General features: G+C 34.1%; 1 pseudogene; it reads right to left on the bottom strand.

Moving 5' to 3' along the window:
• LOC111754109 (small EDRK-rich factor 1-like) overlaps positions 1 to 24,741 on the bottom strand; it is a 44,250-nt pseudogene extending 19,509 nt beyond the window's left edge.
• Between the last annotated feature and the right edge of the window lie 802 nt (positions 24,742 to 25,543).

Consider the following 25,543-nt stretch of genomic DNA (forward strand, 5'->3'; position numbering starts at 1 on the left):
CTTGTTGTACATAAGAAACCCAAAGAATAAATAATTTGAAGATAAATAGTAGCAAATCGCGAGATATTTAGTAAGTGAAAAGGGGATCTTGTAATGGAAGGGAGCAGAGGAAGGAAAAGAATAGAAAGCAAGAAGAATTAAGATACATTATGTGTGTGTGTCTACACCCCACAGTGAGTGTGATCAATACACACTACATGCACATCTTAATAAAAATTAAGAAGAAATACATACATAATTATTACAAATCTATATGGAAAGCTCTTGATTTTACCTCATCAAACATATGGATGAGGATCTTCTAGCCCAACCAGTGTCAGATTAGAAATAATTTGGAGGAAGGGTACATATGTGGATAATGTGTAAGTATTCTTAACTGTAGAATTTGACTTCCTTGAATGCAGATCTACTGTTACCATTTTTTAAAACATAGAGAAGTGGAAATAGACCAATCAAAATGTATTGAATGGAAACATTTTTTTTTTAAAAAATACAATTTAGAATAGTTACAAAGAGGCATAATATTTGATGGTCTCCAATGGTCTTAACTATTTTATTGAATAACTTTTATTTCCCAATGTCAGTATACATTTAGGTATGATTTTGCATATGAAAATCTTAATTGTTAGAAGTAACATAAAATATGTCGATGTCAAGGCAGCATAATAAAATGGCTATTTAACAGCGTTATACATGCCAATAAATCACAGGGAATCTCTCTCTCCCTCACTTGCTCTCCCTAGTGGGATAAAAATGGTTTGTCACATTCAGAGCATATTGTATACCATAGGAATAATCAGAACATATTGTTAGCTCCAATTTTCCATCATTTATTTTTCAGTGCCAAACAAAAGTAAACCTCACCACACAGTTTAGTCATGGGTTGAAAGAGAATTAGCCTTTTAATGGGAGCCGCTGTTTTAAAAAGTGGCTCTTAGAAGATGGAAGGAAACACTGCTCATATTAATGCACGATTGTTTATCGTGCTTACCAAGGCTGTAGAAAAGCCTCTGAAAACTTTTCATTGCTCTGCATTTTGCATAATGTCTATATTAAAAATCAGTGTACGATTTGCCTCTGGAAATACTACAGCTCATCCGTAAGTCAGTTTGAAAGAAAACTGAACTCAACAAAGACTGATTCTTCGTCGGTCTGATATGTCACGCCAACAAATGGTGTTTTTTTGTGCTCTCTGTCAGTGTCTTAATCAGTGTCGACAGCCCCCAGCTCCAACGCAGCTCTGAAAGCTCTTCTCACACTTAATCCTTCAACTCGTATACATTGTGGAGACATTCAGATGAGGCATGATAATACACATGATTTACATGGTTCTGTCAATTCTTAGATTTGTCACACATCAAAATCACAAAAGATGAATCTCTCCCCTATCGCTGTCAAAACTACTTAAAGGATCAGTCACAAAGAACATACTTTCCCTAATTCCCATGTAGTGTTACATTTTGTGGCTTTTACAGTTTTTATCAAAAGAGTGTAATGATTCTGTTAGTAAAATTTTGGGTAACCACATTCTCAGACATAGATTTTTTTTTTTAGGGATAGATATTTATATGACATTTTTCTTCTTTTTGAATACTAAATATATGTAGATTACCACATGGGTTTATAAGTTAAGATGGTTAAGTGTTTATATGAATATTTTGGAACCAGGAAAATTTAGACTTTTGGCTAATACTGACTTACCTACAAATACATTTTTATTTAAATATTGGCATATTGTCTATGGAGTTCAGATTAAAATTGGCCATATATTGCTTACATATTTTTAAAGCTGTCTATATATTTTACAACTTCCCATGAATATTAAATTAAAGCTCTATAATATATGTATATTAATATGTGTATATAATATACATCTTTCATTTTAAGTATATATATATATTTATATATTTATATATTCTTCAGCGATAGATATCGAAATCTAGGGAGAACAAAGGAGATTTTCTCTGTTGAGTAAACAAAGGATGACAAGATTAAATGTTACATAACTGAAGGGGCTGGTAGCTCAGCGGCATAAGCGTCTGCCTTGCAAGCAGGCAGTCGTGAGTTCGATCCCCGGTACCGATAAAAAGGAAAAAGACCAAAAAAAAAAAAAAAAAAAAAAAGAAATGATACATAACTGAAGTACACAGAGAAGCTAAAATTATATGGAAATATTAATAAAATTAGTGATTTGTAATTATGCCAGTTGTATTTAAATAGTTTTATACTTCATATTGGCTTATGGGTAAACTGTTTAACCTTTTTATACCTTAGTTTTCTCATCTATAAAATGACACATATATGATACGTTCAACTACTGTTATCTATTTTTATTATGTAAGAAATAAGTCATTAGAAAAATATAATGAAAAAAATGACATCCACCTCAGAAATATATAATACTAGAAAATAACAACAAAAGGGGCAGAATCTGTAAAGCTTTATTTGAATAAGTAAAATGAAGAGAAATATTCAGTATGTATGTTATTAGTCCCAAAATTGAGTTAACGATGTACTACATTTACAGTTAAAAATAAAAAGAAGATGTTAGAAGAGAATTTCTTAAATTTTGAAAAAAGTCCATGGGAAAAGTAGACATTAATGTAAGAAAAAACAGAAGAAAATCAACAGACCCACTTTACCCTGTAATGAACAGTAATGTAATGACATACCTTGTGTATTACACCCAGTCCCGTGATTCTCCCCGTCACTGTTCCCTTGATCTGCTTTCCAGCTGCAGGAAGTGAGCAGCTTTGCTCTGCCGCAGCGTTCCACCTGCCTTGTGACCAGGTTCCCATTGACTGAAAGGCAGCAGCCACGAACCGAAGCAAGCCTCTCCTGCTTTAAATATTGCGTGCCAGATACTGTTTCCCAGTTTGCCAACACTGCTATCGAACTTCTGGAAGAAAATCTACCTTCATTACCTTGACGTACAGAGCTTTTTAGTTTTTATTAGTACGTTTGCAGTACATAGTGTTTAGACAGTTTTCACGAATGATGCAAAAGTGCAATTCATAGCAAAGGAAAATGATAGATTTCATTAAAATTAAAACCTTTTGCACTTTAAAAGACTCTTAAAGGAAAGGAAATAATCAAAAAAACCAAAAGCAAAAAAAAAAAAAAAACAAACAAACAAACAAAAAAAACCAAAGCAGATTATTTCCAATCAAATGCTTCATAAAGGCCTTGTTTTTAATAAAGTTTTATAACTCATATGAACACAAGTGATCCAATTAAAAATAAGTAAACTATCAATATAATATTCACTAAAAAAAAAGATGTAGGAATAGTTAATAGTATGAGAAGTTACCCAACATTAAGCATTAAGGAAATCTAATTAAAACCATAGCAGACTCATAGTATACTATGTTAGTCTATCAAAAATAAACCAGAAATTGCAATGAATTTTGAAAATATGGAGAAAATAAAACACACAGCTTCAGAAGGAAATGTAGAAATGGTACAGCCACTTGGGAAAACACTTTAGCAGTCTCTTAAAAATTAAAAATAAATTTGCCATTTTCCCCAGGAAATCTATTCATAAGAATCTACCCATGAGAAACAAAAGGCATAAGCTCACACAAAAAATTTGTTTTGACAAATGTTCACAATAGCATTACTCATAATAGTCAAAACAACTAGAAATAGCCCAAATTTCCATTATTTGGTGAATGAGTATACTGTTTTGTATACGTAGTATAAAAATAAAAATAGCATGAAAATAAAACATTAAAATTAATGAGGAGTGAAACATTAATTCATGGCACAACATTGATGAACTCAATCTAGAAGTCAGGCATGGAATATTAGATATTGTATGATTCTGTAAAGTTTAAAAAGGAGCACAATCATAGAAATAAACATGTCGGTACTTTTCTGGGACTTACAATGAGGGCAAATAGGAATTTTAAAAAGCAAAGCAAAATTTTAAAAATTGGATTATAGTCTATAAATCATTGAATCATACATTTAGGATAATCACGATATATGTTATGTACAGGTAAGGTATAAAAATGATACATATTTCTTGATGGATTTTATATGATTATAAAATTAAAAATAATTCATAGTAGAAGTAGACATTTTAAAACTACAGAAGTGTACATGGAAATAATTTTAAATTCAAGCTAAGATTTTTTTGGTATAGAAAAGAGAAAAAGGAACGTGGCTTAAATTCTATCTGCGATCACATAAGTTAACTGTTGCTGAAAAATTGTCTCTTTTCCTATTGAATTGCTTTGAATCTTTGTAAAAAAAGTCATTTCACTTCTGAACTCTCATTTGGTTACTCTCTATAGCTATAGTGAAAATAAAACTATACTGTCTTGATTACTGCAGTTTCATAGAACATTTTGAAATCAAATAGTACCAAAACTTCAACTTTATTCTTTTAAAAATTGTCATTGATTTTCTGTTTGAATTCTGCCATTTTGGAAGAACCAGCAGGAAAACATCATTAAGAAATTTACTATAATGTATTGATGTGTATGTGATTGTGAGTGCTGACAGTTTTAATTCCTGGGCACAAGTCGAAGGCTTTCCATTATGGAATTCTTCTTCAGCGATGTTTTGGCTTTGCTTTTAAGGTCTTTCAGCAGAGTGAATCCTGCTTACTCAGATCTTTTCGGTTAAAATCATGTGATCATGAGCTTAATTATATTTCTAAAATAGCAACACAATAAATGCTTTATACCAGTGAAATGGACAAATCAAATCTAACATGGCTGTTCTAAGTCCCTGGCATTTTCACGCACATCTAGACTAAAATTCTCCAAAAAGAAAGAAAAGAGAATAAAAAGGAAAAAGATAGCCTGCTGATATATATTTCATGAAGTCATGTGTAGTAAATTCTCACTGTAACAATATTGAGTCCTTTTTTTTATTCTTTGGTACCTGAAATCCAACTTCTTTCCTTGCGTTTGCCAGGCAAGAGCTTGTGCTATATTTCTTTCTGTCTTTGTCTATCTGTACTTTCTAGAATCAAGATAATGCTGACCTATAGAAAATGTTTGAAAACATTTCCTCTTTTTTATTCCTTTAAAAAAAAGATTTGTAAAATTGGCATCCTTTAAATATTTTTGAGAACTCACCATGTGTGTCTAGATTTCTTTGTAGGAAGGTTATTAATTACTAATTCAATTTATTTACTCAGCATAGATCTATTCCCTAGCTTTTACTTTTTTGGGGAAGTTTTACTTTCTCTTGTATTTATTTCTTTTGTAAAATACCAATGCAGTTTCATTTGGAAAACTTAATGCTTTTAAGTGTAAAGTAAATGCAAATTTATAAGCAACACTGCAGTGAAAACATAATTCTATCGCACTGAAAATTCTTGAATTCCTATCTTTGGTAAATCTCTATTATTAACCCCAATCCTTGGTAACTAATGATTTTTGATTTCTGTTACTATACTTTTACATTTGCGAGAATGTCATATAAATAGAAGCATGCATATGTAATTTCTTCTGTAAATTGGAAATTTTTAAATTTGAGAAAGCCTCTTGAATCATGTTTTGTATCATGTCTAAGAAATTTCTGTTTAATCCAAGGCTACATAGATATTTTCATCTTTTCTTTCTGAAGTTTTAAATTCTAGTCTTACATGTAGGTCTCTGATTTGTTTTAATTAAGTTATGAATATTGTACAAGTTATTATTAGAATTATTTTTACACGAGTGCCCTTTCTTCCAGCATGATTGATTGAAAAGATTCTTAACATTGAATAGCACTTATAGTTTTGCTGAAAAACATCTGAGAACCTGTTTTTAGTCATTCTTTTCTGTACCACTATGTGTCAGGTTTTTTTTTCTTAATGCTCAGTGTCTTTGCACATGAAAACTTTATATTAATTTTGTCACTCAGCTAAGGTAAGTCATTTTAACTTCAAGGTATGTCTAAACTAAGTAAAAGGAAAAAAAATCAAAATTTTTCAATGTAAATTTCAATGAGTTTATCTGTTTCTAAAAAGTTTCTGCTAGAATTTTGATTAGAGTGCATAAACCGGTTTGCAGGAGAATTTGGTACCTTTAAAATACTGAATCACCTCTTCTATGACTTACTGTTTCTCATTCATCTCTGATACAGCTATTTTTTTAAACTATTATTGGATTGCTAATGCACATAAATTGTAGATTCATACTTAAATACAGTATTACTTTCGCTTTCGCAAGTTGATGTCTAATCTTTCAATTTCAAATGTTTTCTTATATTGAAATGCTTTTTTTTTTTTTTTTTTTTTTTTTTTTTTTTTTTGGTAACAAGGAGCTAACTCATGACCTTGCACTTGCCAGGCAGGCGCTTATGCCACGGAGCTAAATCCCCGGCAATGCAATTTATTTTTATGGCAACCTTGGGCTTTATAACCTTTTTAAATTCACTTATTTTAAAAGATTTAATTCTTTAGTATATTCTATATATACAAGCAACTTTGATTCAATGCTTTCAATTTGCATGGTTTTTATTTATTCTTGCCTATTTCCAATGAGTAGGCTATGGATCACGTTTTTAAATAAAAGAAGTGAAGAGGGTCATCTTTGTCTTGCTTCGTATTTGAAAAATATTTTCCCTAGTAGTATGAAATTTTAAATGAACAGTTTTTATTCTTCTAGGTATTTGAAGTTGATACTCCAATTTGTTTGACTTGCTTTTCCCCTACATTTCCTTTGTATTTAATACTATTTTTCTCTGATCAGTTTACAATAGTTCTTGTCAACTTGTATTACACACTTTGATTATGAAGTTCCTGAGATCAGTGTTATTTTTACTCATCTCATTAAGCCCTACTGAGCTTCTTGAGTTTGTTAATTTATATTTTGCATGAAGTATAGAATATATGCAGCTGTTATTTCTCCAGTATTTTTTTATTTCTTACTCTTATTTCGGGGACTTCAATCACTTATCTATTGGACTGTTACACACTTGGTATTGTCCCTTATGTTGTTGTAACTCTGTTACTTCTTTTTTTTTAAGTTTTACCTCTTGCTCCTTTATTTTGGATACTATCTAATGTCCTATAATAGAGTTCTTTGACCTTTTTTTCTATACTGTCTATTTTTTTACTGTATCTAGTGGTTTTCATATAAGGTAAATTTTAAGCTCTAGAATTTCCATTAAGTTTCTCATTATATAATCCATTTTCTCATTATATTCTAATTGCATTTAAATCCTCAACTCTATTCATAACCCTTATAATACCTGAAAAATTTCATTATTTCTCTCATTACAAGGTGCAATTACATTGATAGATCTTTCCTTTTTCATATCACATATTTCTGCTTGCTTATATGTTTAGTAATTATTATCAGATTCTGGAAATTGTTATTTTTACCTCATTGAGTGATTGACTTCATAATATTTCTTTAAAAGATGTTGGGACTTCTTGTGAACAAGCAAGCAGTTCTATTCCTTGAGAACAATTTGACTTTCTACCCTAATTGATTTTAGAGGAATTTTACTTGATTTATTCCCTTGAATAAATCTGTGAGAAATTTGTCTATTCAATAAGGTCTCTTCACTCTAGCTTGTAGGAATGCATATAATTTCCATGTATGTATAAGTTATGGGCTATTTCCTTTTTTTCTAGAGCTCCATAATTGTATTCTTTTTATTCTATATTGGTTGCTTATTTGCTCAGCCTCAGCCTTGTGGCGATTTTACCTTTTCCTGTGCTTTTTGTAGCCAAGTTAAGAGACCCCACAATCCCCCTCCAATGTTTAGTTCTGGATCTCTATGTCTGCATAGGTCTCTTCTCCCCAGTATTCTTCCATGGACACCCATCCACCTCACTTCCTTGAACTGCAGTTTCCATCTCCTAAATACACTTCTCTGTTTACATAATGTCAACTGTAAATTACCCCGAGGAGGAAATGTTTCATATTAAGGCACACTTAATTTATTTACCCTGTTTCAAAGATCATAGTCCTGAGTTTCTATTGTTCTAGCAACTGAAACCAGCTTATATTACTTCTGACTTCTTAGTTGTTTGCAGTGAGGAAGCACGTCTTCGTGTGATTTACACAAAGTTTGAAACCACCATACTTATGAATGAATTTTCTTTCTGACTTTCTTATATCTTCTTGCTCATTAAATATCTTTAAGTCGTGCACTCCAGCATTATTCTACTTAGTTTTCTTATTTGATATTTACAGCTATGTAGTTTTTGATTTTCAATATTTCTAGTTTATACTTTTGACATTCATTCATTTTCATTTCATTTTAGCCTATTTTACGTTTTGACATCTTATTTTGTTTGAATGGTTTCTTTCATCCAATTATCTTTTTGAACATCTGAATTATAATGATTTTTTACCTGTTAATTAAATGGGAATTCACATAACAATGCTTTTTTTGTTGACTGTCTTTCTTATTAATCTTATTCACATTTCACATGATGATTAGAAGTAATTTTTTAATTGTGGTTTAGTTGTATTTTCTTTCCCTACATGTCTAGTAATTTAGCAAGCTTGCAGCTTTTATACCCTCTTTGAACCTCATCCCAAAACTAATTTTTGCTATAGTTTAGAAGTATCCTTTCTGTGGTTACATCACACGTAATGTATATTTTTATCTCTGAGCTAGTAAGCAACAGAACACAGTAACCATAGCAAAGATGTCATTTTTCTCTTTTCTTCCCAATTCTATCGCTTTTGAAGCATCACATCCCAGGCAGCTACTTAGTTATCAGGTATTTGATTAAGTCTTCTTTCATTTGGACAGCAACTCTGGTCTTTCATCTTATTTGATATAATTTTTAAAATTGAGTTGTGTTATTATGTAACATATTTCATGAACTGTACATGCTTAAAGTGTACAATTTGACTATTCTGGGAATAACCTTTCTCTATGCCTTTACCTAATAACCACTCATCTTCACTTTCTCATTATAGAATGGTTTTACACTTTTCTAGACTTTTATGTAAATGGAATAAAACAGTGTAAGGCTTTTTTGTGTGTCTTTGGCCTGTTTTATTTAGCATAATTATTTTGAAATTCTCCTGTGTAAGGTATATTGTTTCTTTTTATTTTTGAGATATTTACCATCACATGTACTTACAATTTGATCATGTACTCACTCTTGATGGGCATTTCAATTATCAGCAAGTTTGAACTCTTGTAAATAAGTGTGTATTAATATCAGGGTAGCTTTATGCAGACATCAGCCTTAGCTTCTTGACCAGTATCTAGGTGTATAATGGCTGGGTCATATGATTATGTGTTTAATAATTAAAAACTGCTGAAATATTTTGCAGGATTTTACTGCTTGCATTTTCACATCAGTGTATAAGATATCAAATTATTCTGTATCATTGTGAACATTTGTCAGGTTATTCTTTTTAATTTTTGCTAATCTTCAGAGATTTGAATTATCAAACATAAGAAGCACTTGGAAGATAGTTTTGCTGACTTGATTTTATTATTATCAGTATTTTATGTGCAATGGTAAGTTTATAGGATTTTTACATTACACTTTTTATTTGCATTTTCTTAGTGATGTTGATTCTTTTCAATAGCTTTTCATACATATGACATCAATTGAGAATCAGAAAATCCCACTCAGATACTCCTGTTTATTCTTCTTCAATTCCCTAGAAGTACTTACTATAGTTTTAAATCTTGATATTGTTCTTTTTATTATCATTTTCTATATAGAACAGACAATACAAGCATGCTGATGGATCAGTGTACTGAGTCATCTCACTATCCATGAAAATAGTTTACAAACTTGAGTCTGATAGCTTATTTAAAGATCAGGAAATAAAAAAAGTGTAATAATCAGTAATTCTAGAATGAAAGCAGATAAACAATGTGTTTTCAGGGATTATCTGAAAATGTCTTATAATATTGTTGAATTGCCATGGGGAGAGAGAGGAGAATTATTAAGATGTATTATGTAAATGCGCTCCCATGATGAGTGTAATCATTACATTTTATAAACATGTACTAATATAAATAAAACTTCAAAAGAAGTATATGCTAACAAATCTAAGTAAAATATTTCCCCACAACCAGCTCTTTATAGGTTTTTTTTTTTTTTTTTTTTTTTTTACTTTTTTAGGATCCTGAACAAATCCTTCACTAATACATGTTGACTGTTGCTCTACAGGAATAGTTTTAACACGGGAAAGAAACAATGTGAATGATAGTCTCTTCCAAGCATAAGTCATTTTACCCTTGGAAAAGTCTTGAAGCATGGTGTAATTTAAAGTATGACAATCTTACAGTTCTTGATTCTGTTTAATGCTTCTGTTTAACTGTCTCAAATTTTAAAAATGAGAAATAAGGCAACTCTCCTGATTGCTCTATGTTGATTGTAAGGACACTGTTTTGGACTGAAATGTTAAATTCAAATTTATTAATCTTGCTTGATCATACTAATTGTCTTAACTACTTTTCTGTCATTCTGAGACAAAATACCAAGCACCCAGAATTGAGGAGGAAAGGTTTATTTAGTTCATAGCTTGTAGAGGTTTCATGTCATAATCACCTGGCTCCAAGGCAGGGTGGCATGGAGGAGGGACAACAGCTCAAGGTGGCAGCAAATGGCAAAAGCAACAAGAGCAGAAAAAGAGGGAGACTAACCCGCCCTTATATTACACACAAGTTATCTGCCCTCGGTGAACGCAGCACTCACACCATCTCTGTCCCCTCTCTTGCATAGGCTGAGGATGTTTACAAAGTGAGGACCCCAGCTGAGTCTCTTGGTTGAACTTCTCAAGTTGACACAATGAACAACATCCTAGAGCCCTAAACGTACGTCCTCTACCCCCTCGGATGTAGAACTACTGAGTTGGGTGTTTGAGTTTCTAAACTTCTCAAATTGATGCAATGTATGAACAATTACACTAATGCTTACTCATAATTGCTCAAAATATTATGTAATGTATTACTATTTTCCTTACCATATTAAAATCACAAAGCTAGCCAAATACAGAGTGAGAATAGCGCAAGTACTTGGTATTTCTGATTTGAGAAATATAGAATTTTGGAATATAAAAAGTAAAGCACAAACTATTGTGGAAATAATAAAACAAAGAAAAAACTTTTTAAAGAAAAATTTACTAAATTTAGATTTTCTAGAGATATTTGCAAGAATCAGCCATGTAAATTAAATAGAAAGATATTTGTAGACAACTCCCTGCCCGCTTTTCTGTAATGCTGCATGTACATTTCAGTGTTTTGACTCTGATGTTAGTGTGTGTCACATTGGTTCATGAAGCGTGTTCTCTTCCCTTTGTGCTACTCTTATGTAAAGTATCCTTATTCAAAAACAGGTCAGAGTAGGAAGATTTTCTGGTTTTTATTTTTTCCTGGAAGAATGTACATTTATCAAGAGAATATGGTGCTATGATTCATTTTTAAAAATTTATATATATTTTCTTAATGTATATCAGAGAATTTCATTTTACTATACAACTTGAATTACTAAAAGCACTTGAGAGATAGTTTTGCTGACTTGATTTTGTCTGTCACTACTTTCCATACAGTATTAATTTTTAAAAAATAATAATTCTTACTTTTTTTATAAATGTTAGCATGATATTCACAAAATTTTGGGGGTGTAATAAACATGATTTTAATGGAAATATGTTTATCCTTTATGAGAATTTTCAAATTTTTGGTAGCTAAAGCAGAATGAACTCACATATTTTATTATATATATATTACATACATGTCATAATAAGTCATAATACTAAAAGGAATTGGATATGATGATTTTTACTTCTAATTTTTACTGATTGTGTTATTTTATCTATACTTTTAATTTGTATGGGCTCCTCATGAACAAGGCCAAGCATGTATTTTGAAACATGTCAGTGAAAGTCAGAGGACTAATGTGGATTAATAATGTACTATCTCCAAAGTACTACCTACAGTTCAAGCATCACTGATATTTATTCCATCTTCATTCACATATATTAAAATCAGGGTCTTTTTTAGTCTCTGAATTTAACCCAGTTTAGTAAGACAAAAGTTATTTGTGTATTCCAAAATATTGATACATTTCCTGATACTATTTTTTGGAACAAAATGTTCCTTCAAGACATTTGAGGTTATTCACAAACCTCACTGTCTTCTTTTTGTCACCCCATCGTAAAGTACTCTCTTCAAAGAAAGATTTACACAGTAATGAGGTCTAAAGTGGTGCACTGACATGTATACGAGGTACAGTAAGAAAGGTACTTTGGCTTTATCCACAGTTCCCTGCACAGAGCTCCTAAAACCCTTGCAGTTTTCTGAGTTGTAAAGGTGATAGGAGGTCTTTTGTTTTAATGAGCAGCTTTTGGCAGATCCTGACAGAACTTCAGAAAGAGGTTGGTATCCAAAATTAGAAGCCAAGAATGTTCAGCCCCACTCACTGATCTCAAGATGACTGGCATGTGGAGAGCGACTGGGGATTGACCCGTCTAAAAACTCTTACAGGGGGCTGGGGACATAGTTCAGTGGCACAAGCACCTGCTTGGCAAGCGCGAAGTTGTGAGTTTGATAAACAAAACAAAACAAAATAAAACAAAACAAACTCTTAAGGAAGGAGACTTAAGGGGCTTGTGAGTCAGTGGAGGCATTCACTATTCAAATGATTGGATGGTGGTGTACCACAGCCTCACAGGAGCAGATGCTCCTGTACCTGTCAAAATTCCAGGTCACACCCTTTGTACCTCTTCATTTATGCTGTGTGTTTGTATCATTTACACTGAACTGTATTAATAAATATAATAGTTTTATAAGTTCTGTGAGTCATTCTAGCTAATTGTCAAGTCTCAGATATAGGTAGGGAGAAAGCATCCTCCACCCTAATCCTTCTTTGCCTTCATAGTAGGAAAAGATGAGCTCCCTCAGTGGAAAAGAGTAGGAAGCCTGACCTTACTCTCTAACCAAACTATGCGAACATTATTTGTTTCGGGGGAAGGTCAGAAAACCACTATATGAATAAGTTTCACTGATACAAGTCAGAGTTTGCAGGATGGGGTAGGAAATCCATTTTCATTCTAAATTCTAAATCTTCATTTTTTTTTTTTTTGGTGTGAACTTGTTCTTTTAAATTTTAATTTTCTTAGTACATCTTTGCAGTACAGAGGCTGCTTGTGGCTGGGGGTGCTGCATGAGGTGTTGAGGAAGGTCAGTTCTTAGGAATCAGGTCCCTAAAGCTTGCCTACGACTGAAACACAAAAAAACTGAGATTCTTTCTTAATCTATCATTAGTCTTAAATTGAGTATCCAAACGGGAAAGTCTGTGCCAGTGAATAGCGAAATGGATGGAGGAACTAACTGTGTAACACTTAGAAGACTCTTGGCACAGCAGCATTCATTTCAAACATGTTAGCAGCTGTTCAGCATAGGAAACGGTTAAGACAAATTGACTCAGCTGTTCATACTAATAGCCTGATAGAAGAAAAACCATCCTTACTTTCATGAATAAAGATCAGTATTAAAAAAGAATGAAGATCATTTACCTTGTTCTCAACTGTTTTTTACACAATACTCATCAATGAATAAAAAACAATCTGATACAAACCAAAAAGTAAAAAAGAGTAACCTAATGCCAAGAGGTGAAATATAAGAATTAGATATGATTCAGATATTGAAAATAAATTGGCTGTATTAGCATGGTAAAGAGTTTAGTAGAAAAGAAAGATGCATCCATGAAAGGATGAAGAATTTGGGAAGAACTGGAAACTGAAAAAGGCGAGTTAGAAGTAAAAATACAGTATCAGGGATACTGTCAGCCTTAACATGTACAGTAATTTTCTAAACATGATTAACAAACATCAAATTGATGAAAATCAAAGTAAATATGATGAAAATCTCATTTTTTGGGTTTTTAATATATTCCTCAATACATTTCAGCAAGAAAATGTAAAATCTATGAGAATGAAAACTCCCTAAGGTTACTTGCTTTCTAAGAATGTTTCTTACTTTCAAACTTTTGATGAACATGCCAGGTATTTGAATTCTTCCTGTGAATCATACCCAAAGTCATTCTGCTAGCTTTTAAACACTACTTTTCTGTTGTATTCTGAAATTTACAGTCTTTGCAGCTTTGCAAAGCATACCAATGTGAAGTCAAATGAGTCTTTGACTTCCAGTTTGTCTGGCATCTGACATTAACATTGCTAAGTATCTACTTGCTAAGTGTTACCGTCTTACATATCGTGCATCATTTATGGAGTCTGCAAACATTTTCTCTTAAGGGAAGGAAATTAAAAGTATTTCGTAAAATATAAATCATGAATACGAGTACATAAATGAACTGATATCAGACATACAAGTGTACATAAATGTATATGTTAGCAAACAAATTATAGAAAATAAAAGTTGTTACTGAAAAATATTGAAGCAGTGTAATAATATATTGGAATCCTTTCTGTTTTAAATGTTTTTTAATACTTTGCTTGGATTTTTTCAATTTTGTCTGAAAAACAGGGCAAGAATTAAACTAATTTTCAAAATTAGGTCAGTGTCATACCTAAGTAAGTACTACGTAAGGAGAAAAGTCATGGAACAAAAAGAGGATTGCAATAGAATATTCCAGAATCAAAAAGAGAAAAATGTTAACATATGTGATAAACATAGTGAGACCAATTTTTAAAATTTATACAAATGAATGGTATATACAGTGTAAGTCTCAAGGTTGCAGATTTAAGGATGAAGGCTGCAAAAGACAGCTTGACTGCAAAAATACTTGGGAGACTGATTAAACATGATTGTTAACTAGTATGGTCATTGTTTAGTGAAAGAGATAAGTCTGCAAAGAATGTGTGTAAACAGGGTGGCTTATGAGAAAGTCTCTCTAATTGGATAACAGGTGAGAAAGTGAGAAAGTGGAGGAAAAAAGAGTCAAAAAAGTACAGTCTAGGGCTAGGGATTTAGCTCCACAGAGTAAGCGCCTGCCTGGCAAGTGTAAGGTCATGAGTTTGATCCCCAGTACCAAAAAAAAAAAAAAAAATACAAACTAAAGGTTCATTACTGAGATGTGTGGTAAAATACCTAAAACAACATTTGATTAGGAAAATTCAGCAAATTTCCTGCCATCTCCAGGATTGTGTTCATCCCTAGACTTTCTCTGAAGAAAAATAGTAGATTTTTCTCTTTTAAGACTCTTGACAGAATAAACCTATGTTGTTAGAAGTAATGTAACCTTTTTCCAAAAAGTAACTTGAAAAAATTAAGGTCAATTTTGTCTTAAATATTGATTATGCATGATTTTTAAGTTGCAAAAGCAAAACATAAAACCAAAGTTTGGGAGTCAGTGATAACACAGCAAAATAATAAATAATGTTAATAAAAAAGAAGAAATAAGAAAAGGAAGGATAGGAATAAAGGATAAAGAAAAAAAGGAAGGAACCTAGGAAAGGAAACAGAAAAAATGGAAATAGAAACTGGAACGTTACGACTAGCCCCAGGGTTTAACAGTGGAGTGAGACACACATTCAGCTACGTGTAGTTTTCCAAAACTTGGAGCACTTTTGGGGACCACTTAAGGTTTATATTTAATCTGATTTAGAAGTGAAAGGATAAACTAGATACTCGCAACATCCCTTTGATAGCTAGTGATTCTGTCTGCACTACTTTTTAGGGAAAACCACGATGGGTGGAAGGTAGTGTAGAGGTGGTAATAAGAGCACAGCTAACACATAAAAATATGTTTTGATCACTCTCTGAGATAGTTTGCAGTAATTGGTCACATAAAAAGCTCCTGAAGGTTAGTGCACCAGTTAATTGCATCTTTATTCTCTCTGCACTTCCCATTGAATGCGTATGCTTTCTGTAGATGTGAAAAACGGAATTTGTTTGCAAAACATTGCCCTGTGTTCTCAGTGGCATATTTGGGCAAAGACAAATGTCAACCCAAAGGTCTCCAACAAAAGTATGCACTGCTTAGAGACACTGCCATTGAAGAAATATGGCACGGTGGACTGCCAAGAAAAATGAGGATTCAACTCTGAGTGAGAATTGTTTTATTTCATCGTGTATGAAACATGCCTGTCAGAGCCTCTCACTGCATGAATATATTTCACTATGAAAACAAACTCTCATTCTTTTCATCTACTACTCCCTTTGGGAAAAAAAAATCAAAGGAAGAAATAACTAGTAGACTAAAATTAGTATGACTCTAAATCTGGCACATAAACTTATTTCTCTGTATTCAGCAAGAGTAATAGGGGATATCAAATTGCAAAGAAATTAAGAATTAGATTTTAGAGTACAGATTAATAAATAAGACACACTGATAAAGGTAAAAAGAAAATGGAACAATAAGACCTCAAATTTTATAACTTTTTCTTTTCCATAATATTGCTTATCTGAATAAGAAAACAGGCACAATTTTACCAAATGTGAACTAGATTAATTAACATGAGCTGATGTAACAAGCAGCTCTCCCTCAGCTTCAATGATATAATGAAAATAAAAGTTTAATTTCTACTCAAGTCACAGTCACATGCAGGCCTGGTATTTTGGATGTGTGTGCTGGTTACAGTTGGACCGAACGAAGTATGGCATCAGCTCTTGTTATGGTTCAGATTTGAAATGTTCCCCCAGAGCCTCAAGGACTTAAATGTAGAGTTTTCAGAAGAGGACTGGACCATAGCAGTGTTAGAGCTGAATGAGGTATTAGGAGGTTGGGCCTGGTTGGAAACAGTGGGTCACTGGCGATGTGAAATGGAAGAGTTTATTTCCCTCTCTGACTCCTCCTTTCTCTAAGCTTCTTAGCTGCTAGGCAGTGAGCTTCCGTCCTCTGCTAGGCCGTTCCACCCTGTCCTGCCTGCCATGGAACTAGCCAACCATAAGTTGTGTATGGTGTCTCAGCAAGAAGAGAAGCACTAAGACAGATTTTGGTGCCAAATGTAATGTCCTTGCTGTAGCTGTTAGGTGATCAGGTGGTTTAGTGGCTTTTGGAACTGGCTTGTAGGAGTTTGCAAAAGTTGAGATGCCAGCTAGAGAAGCCCTAGAGTACAATAAACTTAGCTTTGTGGTGGTTTCTTGTCTGAGAGCAGAGGACCAGAATGCTAAAATAAATGATGACAGTGAAGGGCAGGCTCTGGAAGTCTCAGCAAGCACTTCGTTGGTAGTTTGATTTGAGATCATGTGTGTCACATTCTAGCAGAAAGTATGTCCACATTTTGCTCTTATCTGGAGACTTTACAGGATACTGAAATTAAGGACACTAAACAAATTAATCTAGCAGATGAAATTTCACTACAGCTCAATACTGAGACAAAGGCATAGATAACGTATCTAGATTTTAGCTTATATCTACCGTGAGAATCAGGACCAAAAAGCAAAGCTGAATAATGTAAAATTTTTTCTGGTGGTCAAAGAAGAAGCACCTGGAAAGCTGAGACCCATAAAACTAGGACCTGTAAACTCTGGGTCTGTAAAAATTTTGCTGGGGATAGTTGGGGGCTAAAAATGTTAGCATTAAAAAGAAACCAAATACAATAAAGCCTTAGTGTGCAAGAACAGTTCATTCTGGAAGCATGATTGCAATCCAAAGCATCTTTATATCAAAGCAAATGATTCATTCCACAACTCCAAAATCTTTATATAAAATATTTATAACACTGTGATATAATACAAAATAATAAAGAAAACACAAAATACGATGAAAAATAAATCTACCATTGTATTTCTTCTCTCATTCTCTTCTTTTTGTTCTTGGCTGTCATGACATGAATAGCAAGAGTTCTCCGCAATGCTCTTCTTCCATGCCTCCCCGCCTTGGAGCCAACTGACTTCGGACTAAAATATGAGCCAAAATAAACCTCTTGGATACTGTGTCTCAGCAACGAGAAAGCAACTCTCACTTTAGCATGGTAAACTAACAAGTCTATCCCCGGTTAAATCGAACTCTCCTCCCTTTAGGGTACTCTGCCAATCCTGTTACATTTCTCTGTTCTGTTTACTTTCTCACATAATTATTTTAAGCTTCCTTTTCTCTCCTCAGAGAACTTTTACCTTTCTACGTATTTTAATTCTCAACTGATGATCTATGTTTTATTTCGCCAGGAAATTTGAGAAGAGAATTTTAGTGAGTATTCACCACTTCCATTACCCACTTATTATGTCTTGTATCTGGATGTCCTCCTAAAGCCTCATGCATTTATATGTAGGGGTTTTGCAGGTGGCCAGACCAAGGATGTGTGACTATGGATTAAGAGTGTATGATATCTGGATTAGTGACTTATTACTTATTAGTGACTTATTATTAATTGAATGAATATAGTTCTGAGCGTGGCAGAATGGATTTACTGAAATGAGAAGCCTCACCATCTTTGTGAGTGACACCATTCAATAGTCTATAGCCCAGATAGAATTTTAAGAGACAACAATAAAGCAGGCTTGCTGCTTCATGACTACACTTGTATGGACTGTTTTTCCTCTCCCAAAATACCCTGCATTGGAGTCAGGCCTGTACAGACTGAAACGTGTACAAACGTGAACTGACATACACATTTTCTCCTGTAACTTGTGAGTGTTGGGTATTTCATTCCAGCAATTATAAAGTAACTGAAACACCAACTATGACACCTATATCCGTATACTCTGCCCTCTTATCTTACTGTACAGGAATCTATATGAGGCCAAACCTTCAATCCTTTCCTGATTCTTTTCTGCTACTGAAGTGTACTATTCCAGTAACTCTTCCTTTCCAATTTGCTTTTACTTATTTTCTCCTCTCCACTGGATAATATCAATTTATAAATGTTTCATTTCTTTTACTGAAAAATATACTTCTCTTAGCCAGACAGGTATACACCTCTAATCCCAACAGTCTGGAGGACGAGGCAGGAGGATCACTGAGTTCAAGGTCAGTTTGAACTACAAAGTGAGACCCCACAAAACAAAACATAACAAAGCAAAACAACTTCTCTTTACCACAGTGTTGTATTTTGTGCTCACTTCGGCAGCAATAAACAATTTTGCCTTCATATGTTCTGTTTCTTTGCTATCCTTGAATAACAAATCTCCAAGTCAGTACTTGTGCTCGCTGTCTCCACTTTTCATGTTTTGCTTAAAACTACTTGAATACGTCTCACCTTTCCCAGTCTCCTAACCCACCATGAATAGTTAGCCTAATAGTTATTTTTCTGTGCTCATATTACTTTATCTATTGGCAACACTTCACATAGCTAATCACACTCCAGTCTTTGAAACACTTTTGGAAAAGCATTTTCCTGAATAAGAAGATTACATTAGTACTCTGCCCCAAACCTGATAAATAGTTCTTCATATCCCTAAAGAAACTACATAATTTGATGGATATCACTCTCTGATCTCAGATACTTCTATTCTTCTCCTTATTTCTGTCCAAATCATAATCTCTGCTATTTCGTGAATACGTCCCTCACACTCTGTTTGTAAGTCTTCACTTCGGATTTTCTATTTTCCTCTCTGCTCCCAGAGGCTCATGTTTCTCCCCAGACCACCTCATTCAAACTGCATTCTTTTAAATTTTTCTTCCCTAGTAGTTATTTTCTAAAATATTGCATCTTTCACTATTGTGCATATTTTCTGTCTACTGTAATCTCTGATGTTTTGTCTATTTTGTTCATTTCACTCCTGTATCTATAAATATTAGGAAAGTATCTAGGTTTCAATGTATGCTTTTGCATATAAGTGGCAAGGGCTGAAGGAAAGCCTGAATGCCACGCTTCACCCGGAGGTTATCGGGCAAGGGAATGTCGTGCTCAAAATGTCATGATAGGAAAAAAAATGAGGCCATTGAGGAAAGCAGGATCATTGAGACTGTTTTAAAAAACAGAATCCTAGAGAGCAATTGGAGTTATTAAAACTGCTCAGACACAAAAATATTTTAAAAACCCCTGATCTTAATACATCATTTGTTAGAAAGAAATATAACTGGACATTGTAAACAAAATCCAGTAAGACTGAATAACTCTAAGTATGAGATTTATAATAGAGAAACTTTGTATATAAAATAATAGATAAAAATTAGAATGTAAGGCAGAAGACTAGTATTGAAGTAAAAAAAATGAAGAGAATGAAGAAAATATTAGCCAATTTATTTATTTATTTTTAAAATTTTTTTGAGACAGGGTCTCACCATGTAGTTGAGGCTGATCCAGGACCCAGGCAGCCTCCTTCCTCAGCCTCCTGAGCAGCACCATGCCTAGCCTAGCCACTTGCCACCATAAGGAATTTCACCCTTGCCTTGTCTTTTAGGCCTTGGTTAAACTACTTTTCTCCACTTTCTCCCCATGAAAATTTCTCTCTGCTCTGCGTTCATTTTTCTGAGTGTCAGAATGCTCAGAATTCTTGTATAATTCATTCACAGTTGAAAACTAAGAAATTCACTTTTCCTTGTCCCACTCCTCTGCTCCGTTTTTCTTCTATTACCCTTTTCTTCTCCTTTCTCTTCCTCCTCCTTTTTTTTAAAGCACTAATTAATTCCACCTGCACAGACTTTTCAGCTAGGCCTTCTATGTTGGACGATTAGGTTTTTCAATTTTATAAGCAAAGAACTGTTAATGATGCTGTCCTAAAAAAGAAGAAGAAGGAGGAGGAGGAGGAGGAACAGGAAGAAGAAGAAGAAGAAGAAGAAGAAAAAGAAGAAGAAGAAGAAGAAGAAGAAGAAGAAGAAGAAGAAGAAGAAGAAGAAGAAGAAGAAGAAGAAGAAGAAGAAGAAGAAGAAGAAGAAGAAGAAGAAGAAGAAGAAGAAGAAGAAGAAGAAGAAGAAGAAGAAAGAAATGAGTAATTCTGCACCTAACTCCACCTTGCTCTTAGGTCAAAACTGCACCAGTTGTGCTCAGCTTTTAAACTATTTTGCCTATTTTAATTATTTTATATCCATTTTGGCTGGAGATTTAGCTCAGTGGCATAAGTACCTGTCTGGCAAGCATGAGGTTGTGAGTTCGATCCCCGGCACCAAAAACAAAAACAAATAAACAAAAACTCTCTAAACCTCCATTTGGATGTATGAATTGATAAAATTGATGTCTAGGTAAGTAGATAGCTAGATGATAGATAGATAGATAGATAGATAGATAGATAGATAGACAGACAGATAGATGCAGATTAAAGGGACATAAACAAAGAAACCCTGTACAAAACATGGATGGCTCACATTGTAGAATCATCACATGCTTGTCTGTTGCTAAATGTTGTAATGCTTATTTATGTCTGACAGTTGTAAAATCATCACATACTTATTGTGTACCCTGTGCTTGAAAATAATAGACCTTACTGTATTGTTTATGAAAGTGTTACTCACATTTTCTGTATGCTGACCTTGTCCTCTTCCCAGAAACAAAAGCTAAGATTCTAATTGGCCTAGCCCATACCAGTCAGTGAAACAGTTGGCTGATAAAGTGTGGACAGTGGACAGTGTGTGCACTCACTGACCATCCTAAGCAGGCTGCTCCTTACCTGCACACTACTCTGCAGCTAAGATAGTTCTGCTTTTTCTTCATTTGCCACACTTTAAATAAACTTTTGCTTTGCACCAATCAGTCTTGACTCCCCCATTTTCTGCTAAGAGTCCCACTGTCCATTCTTTGCTGGAGTGAAGGCAAGGACCCAAAGAGAGATGGAGGTCATGATGGAGGACTTCTGCCCCCCAAGACCCACCACCAGATTCAATAGACAGACAGACAGACAGACAGACAGACAGACAGACAGGCAGGCAGGCAGGCAGGCAAGCAGCCAAACAGAGAGTCAGCATGTTTTGAGTTTTTTTCTGTATCTATGCCTGCTCTCGGGAGAAGGAATCAAGGTATGTTTCCCTTGAGGAGTCATACTGAGAGTGACTACTGAGAGACAGAAAGTAGTCTGAGAAGGAGTCATTAATTCTTTGATGGGTTTTAGGTCTCCAAAGAATCAAAGTTCTGTTAAGTAAAGAGCTATAGTAATGAATAGAATTTCTGTCACCCAAAACAGTTAAACAATTCTTAAGTTTGAAAAACTACTATTTTTGATGGAACTGCAATATTAAAATTTTTTGTGTGAAAACCTTTTAAAGCAACAGTGGCACATGAAATTACGAAAATATATACGCTCTGTTGTTATAATAGAATTTAGGTAGAGAGGTTGCAGAACTAATTCAGCCTTATCTGAACATATCTGTGCAATGTCAGAGTTAGGAATATCGATTTTGGACTGGCCACTATAAAAAAGGGATAACCCACAACACAATACGGAGTAACATCTATTCTGTTGAAGTATACTGCTTACTTGTAATCAGTTCAACACATATTCGAGTACATTATGCAATACATTAAAAATAATGATTTTGAGACAAATTAAGCCATAACAGCCTCAAATCAGTTTGCCCACACAGTTAATATGTTGATTAATGTCCTGTTAAGACTGAGACACTCATTTTTATCTCATTATTCAACCCAGTGTTTCCCCACAGCTATTGAATAAAAATGTAATTATTGCTCTAAATTATGTTATTATTAACTTTCACATGGTGTTTCTTGATAAACAGCAGCACAAAATAAAGGACCACAAGAGCAAGTCAAGTCAGAATAAGAATCATGTAATTATATAGAACGAGTTGCTACTATGTGTTTCAACTCTACCTGGCTGAAAAGAAGAAAGGTTAGTGTTTTTCCTTGCAAAAGTACGAACATGACAGGGTGATATTATGGATTTTAAATATTGATGTCTCAGAGCCTGCATTTGTCAAACAAAATGCAGCTGACAATAATTCCAAATATTGAATTTTATTCTAGAAATCTGTGATGTAGAAGTCTCTTTTTGTGTGCTCATATTTATGGATTCTTGACTGAGTGATCAACACAAAGGTCATTCACCCCAATATTGCCATATTTTCCTCTAATATCTGAAGTTTCAAAAGGAGCATTTCTTGGTGACCTTTACCTAAAACAAACACGACTTCAGAAACAGAGCTCTGGGATCAGATCCACACCTGTGTACTTAGAATACTTTCTTTTTATATCTTGTCAGAGATATTATACAATACGAAATCACAAAGCATTTTGGAATTCTTTAAAGATAATGTATCAATCCTCTGCTTGAGTTTTATAACTAAGATGGACCTTTTCAGAGTTCTGCTTTTGACATTATTGTTATGCAAAATGGCATTTTCATGCATCAATCCCCACAAGAACACTGAGCACTATCTAGTTATCACATTCAATGAAAGAATTGCACCAGTTTGATGGCTGTAGATTCTTTGGCTTGATTATTAAAAAGGATAAAGTCTTAAAACATTTCCATCTATCTAGAAATGTTTATATTTTAGCAATGCTAATAACACACCAAGAAACTAATAATTTGATAAGTAGCCCTCAGTGCTGACAGTCACAACAGGTGAGGCACAAATCAGGATAACGGAGCTTATGTGAGAAAAGAAGTCTGTGAACTAGGCCAGGAGACAGTGTTCAGAGATTCGGAGAAGGGCTATTGACAAAAGTGCCAACAAATGCAAATAAATTAAAGACACTGAAAGGGATAATGTATCAGTCTACTTTCTGTTACTATGACAAAACTCCTGGGAAAATAAAAGGAAAAAAGTCTTATTTTGATTTATGGTTTTAAAGGTTTTAGTCCATGATAGGCTGGATCCAATGCTTTTGGGTCTGTAGCAAGGCAGAATATGATGTAGAGAATAAGGGAAGAGAACAAAACTGCTCACCTCATGGTGGCTGTGGGAGGGCACAGTGTTCATATATCCCTACAAAATATGCTTCTTATGACCTAATATTACAAGTAAGTCTTGACTCCTAAAATTTGGTCAATTTCCAATAACAACATCAGATGGGAATTTAGCTTTCAAAACATCAGGGTTAGGGCATGGGACTCAAGGTCCAAACCATAACAGGTACTATACCTCATAAAATACTAAATTATTTAAAGATTCAGGGAAGTTCTGTGACTTTAACTGTGCAGCCAATTAGTCATAAAGTGTATCTAAAAGACAGGATGGATGGAAATTAATTCCACCTCATCATGCACAGGATAATGATTACAGGGAACAGAAATTATTGGTAAAGGTGAACATTCAAGATCAAGAAGATAACATGTTACAGTATAAATCATCAGAATAAATATAATTCCCAGTACTTTGTGTTACAGTTAAGATAACCAGGAGCCATGCTCCAGGCCTATTGTCCTGATTTGATAGCTATCTGCTCTCATTTTATTCTTAAAAATTGTTTGATTTTGGCAATGAATATACAGTTAACACTGTTTTCATGAGAATAGCATGTATATTGGAGTGAGTTCTATCTCAAATATTTATGGACCACATGGTCTTATGTAAGAAAAACAAATATTTAGCTATAAAAATGGTGATGGATTTTGTATGCACTGATTATTTGATTCCTACATCATTCCTCATAACAGCTTCATGAGGTATTTACAATTTAATTTTCTTTTGTAGAGAGGTTTAGTTGCAGAGTTGAGATTCAGTTTAAAGCTGGCTGGCAAATTAGAGCTCCTCTTCTCAACCACTGTATTTTACCACTTTCTATATCAGGGTTACTATAAGGATGAGAAGTGATCACATATTACAACAATTGTGAAATAAGAAGCATCAAATTCAGATTAACGATAATTAATCTTTCTGGTATGAGACTTGATGCAAGCAATAAACTGTAGTATATAAGAAAAGGAAAATTTAAAATATTTCTATGTCAAACTGTTATCAGTGTTGAACTCCCATTTGTTCTGGATTTGTACACAAATTCCTGGGACGTTACATAGGACTGTGATTTCAGGAAGTCCAAGCTGTACCTGGCCTTTAGTGTCCATGTTGGCGTCTACACTGGAGACTTATTTTATCTAGCTCTCAGTAGATTTCAAAGATCATTGCTAGTTGTGGTGGACTGATATCTGATGGTCAACTTGTACCACCCAACTGAACTGAATCAGGGAGGTGACTGACTCACCTGAGGATTGTTGCCAACAGCATAAAAAGGAGAACTTGAGAGGAAGAAGTAGTATTGTTTGTTCTCCTGGAGGAGCTTGTTGAGCTTCTTTCCTGATATGTACCAGGATGTTCTCATCATCAGAGGAGCTCAGGACCTTGTTGTTGCTGAGAATGGTTGTATTTCACTTTGGGCAAGTTCTGATCCATACGTTAAGCACTGGTTCCTGGTCAAGATGGGAAAATCTGCGCCGTTCAATCTCCTGGAGAAGCTTGTCAAGCGAGCTTCCTGATATGAACCTGGCTATTCTTATTGTTGGAATAGCTCAGGACCTCACTGCCACTGAGGATGGGTCTGGTACTTTTTGAAGGAGACCTCGTCCTTCCTTTAAGCATCACTTCCTGGCTCCCGTGTGATCTCTTGTTGTGGGGAATTCCAAGAATCATCGGTGGAGCCTACAATAAAGAAAACGACTTATTAGCCAGTGGACAACAGCTGACATGAAGTTCTAGAATGTCAAGCCCTGGAACTGGGTGGTTACACGTTATACAGGGAGTAATTTCCAGGTTTGTGTGTAGCCTGACCATTTCCTTTTTTGGCCTGAATTTTGGTGTCGTGGGTAGGGAGTAGGTGCAGCCTTAGTCAGGAAGGGGTGTTTTTAGAATGAGGTCATCTAGGGCAAAGTC

This window comes from Cavia porcellus, unplaced genomic scaffold, assembly GCF_034190915.1.
Source record: "Cavia porcellus strain 051 isolate PalLab524CR breed Dunkin Hartley unplaced genomic scaffold, mCavPor4.1 scaffold_12, whole genome shotgun sequence".
NCBI classification, from domain to species: domain Eukaryota; kingdom Metazoa; phylum Chordata; class Mammalia; order Rodentia; family Caviidae; genus Cavia; species Cavia porcellus.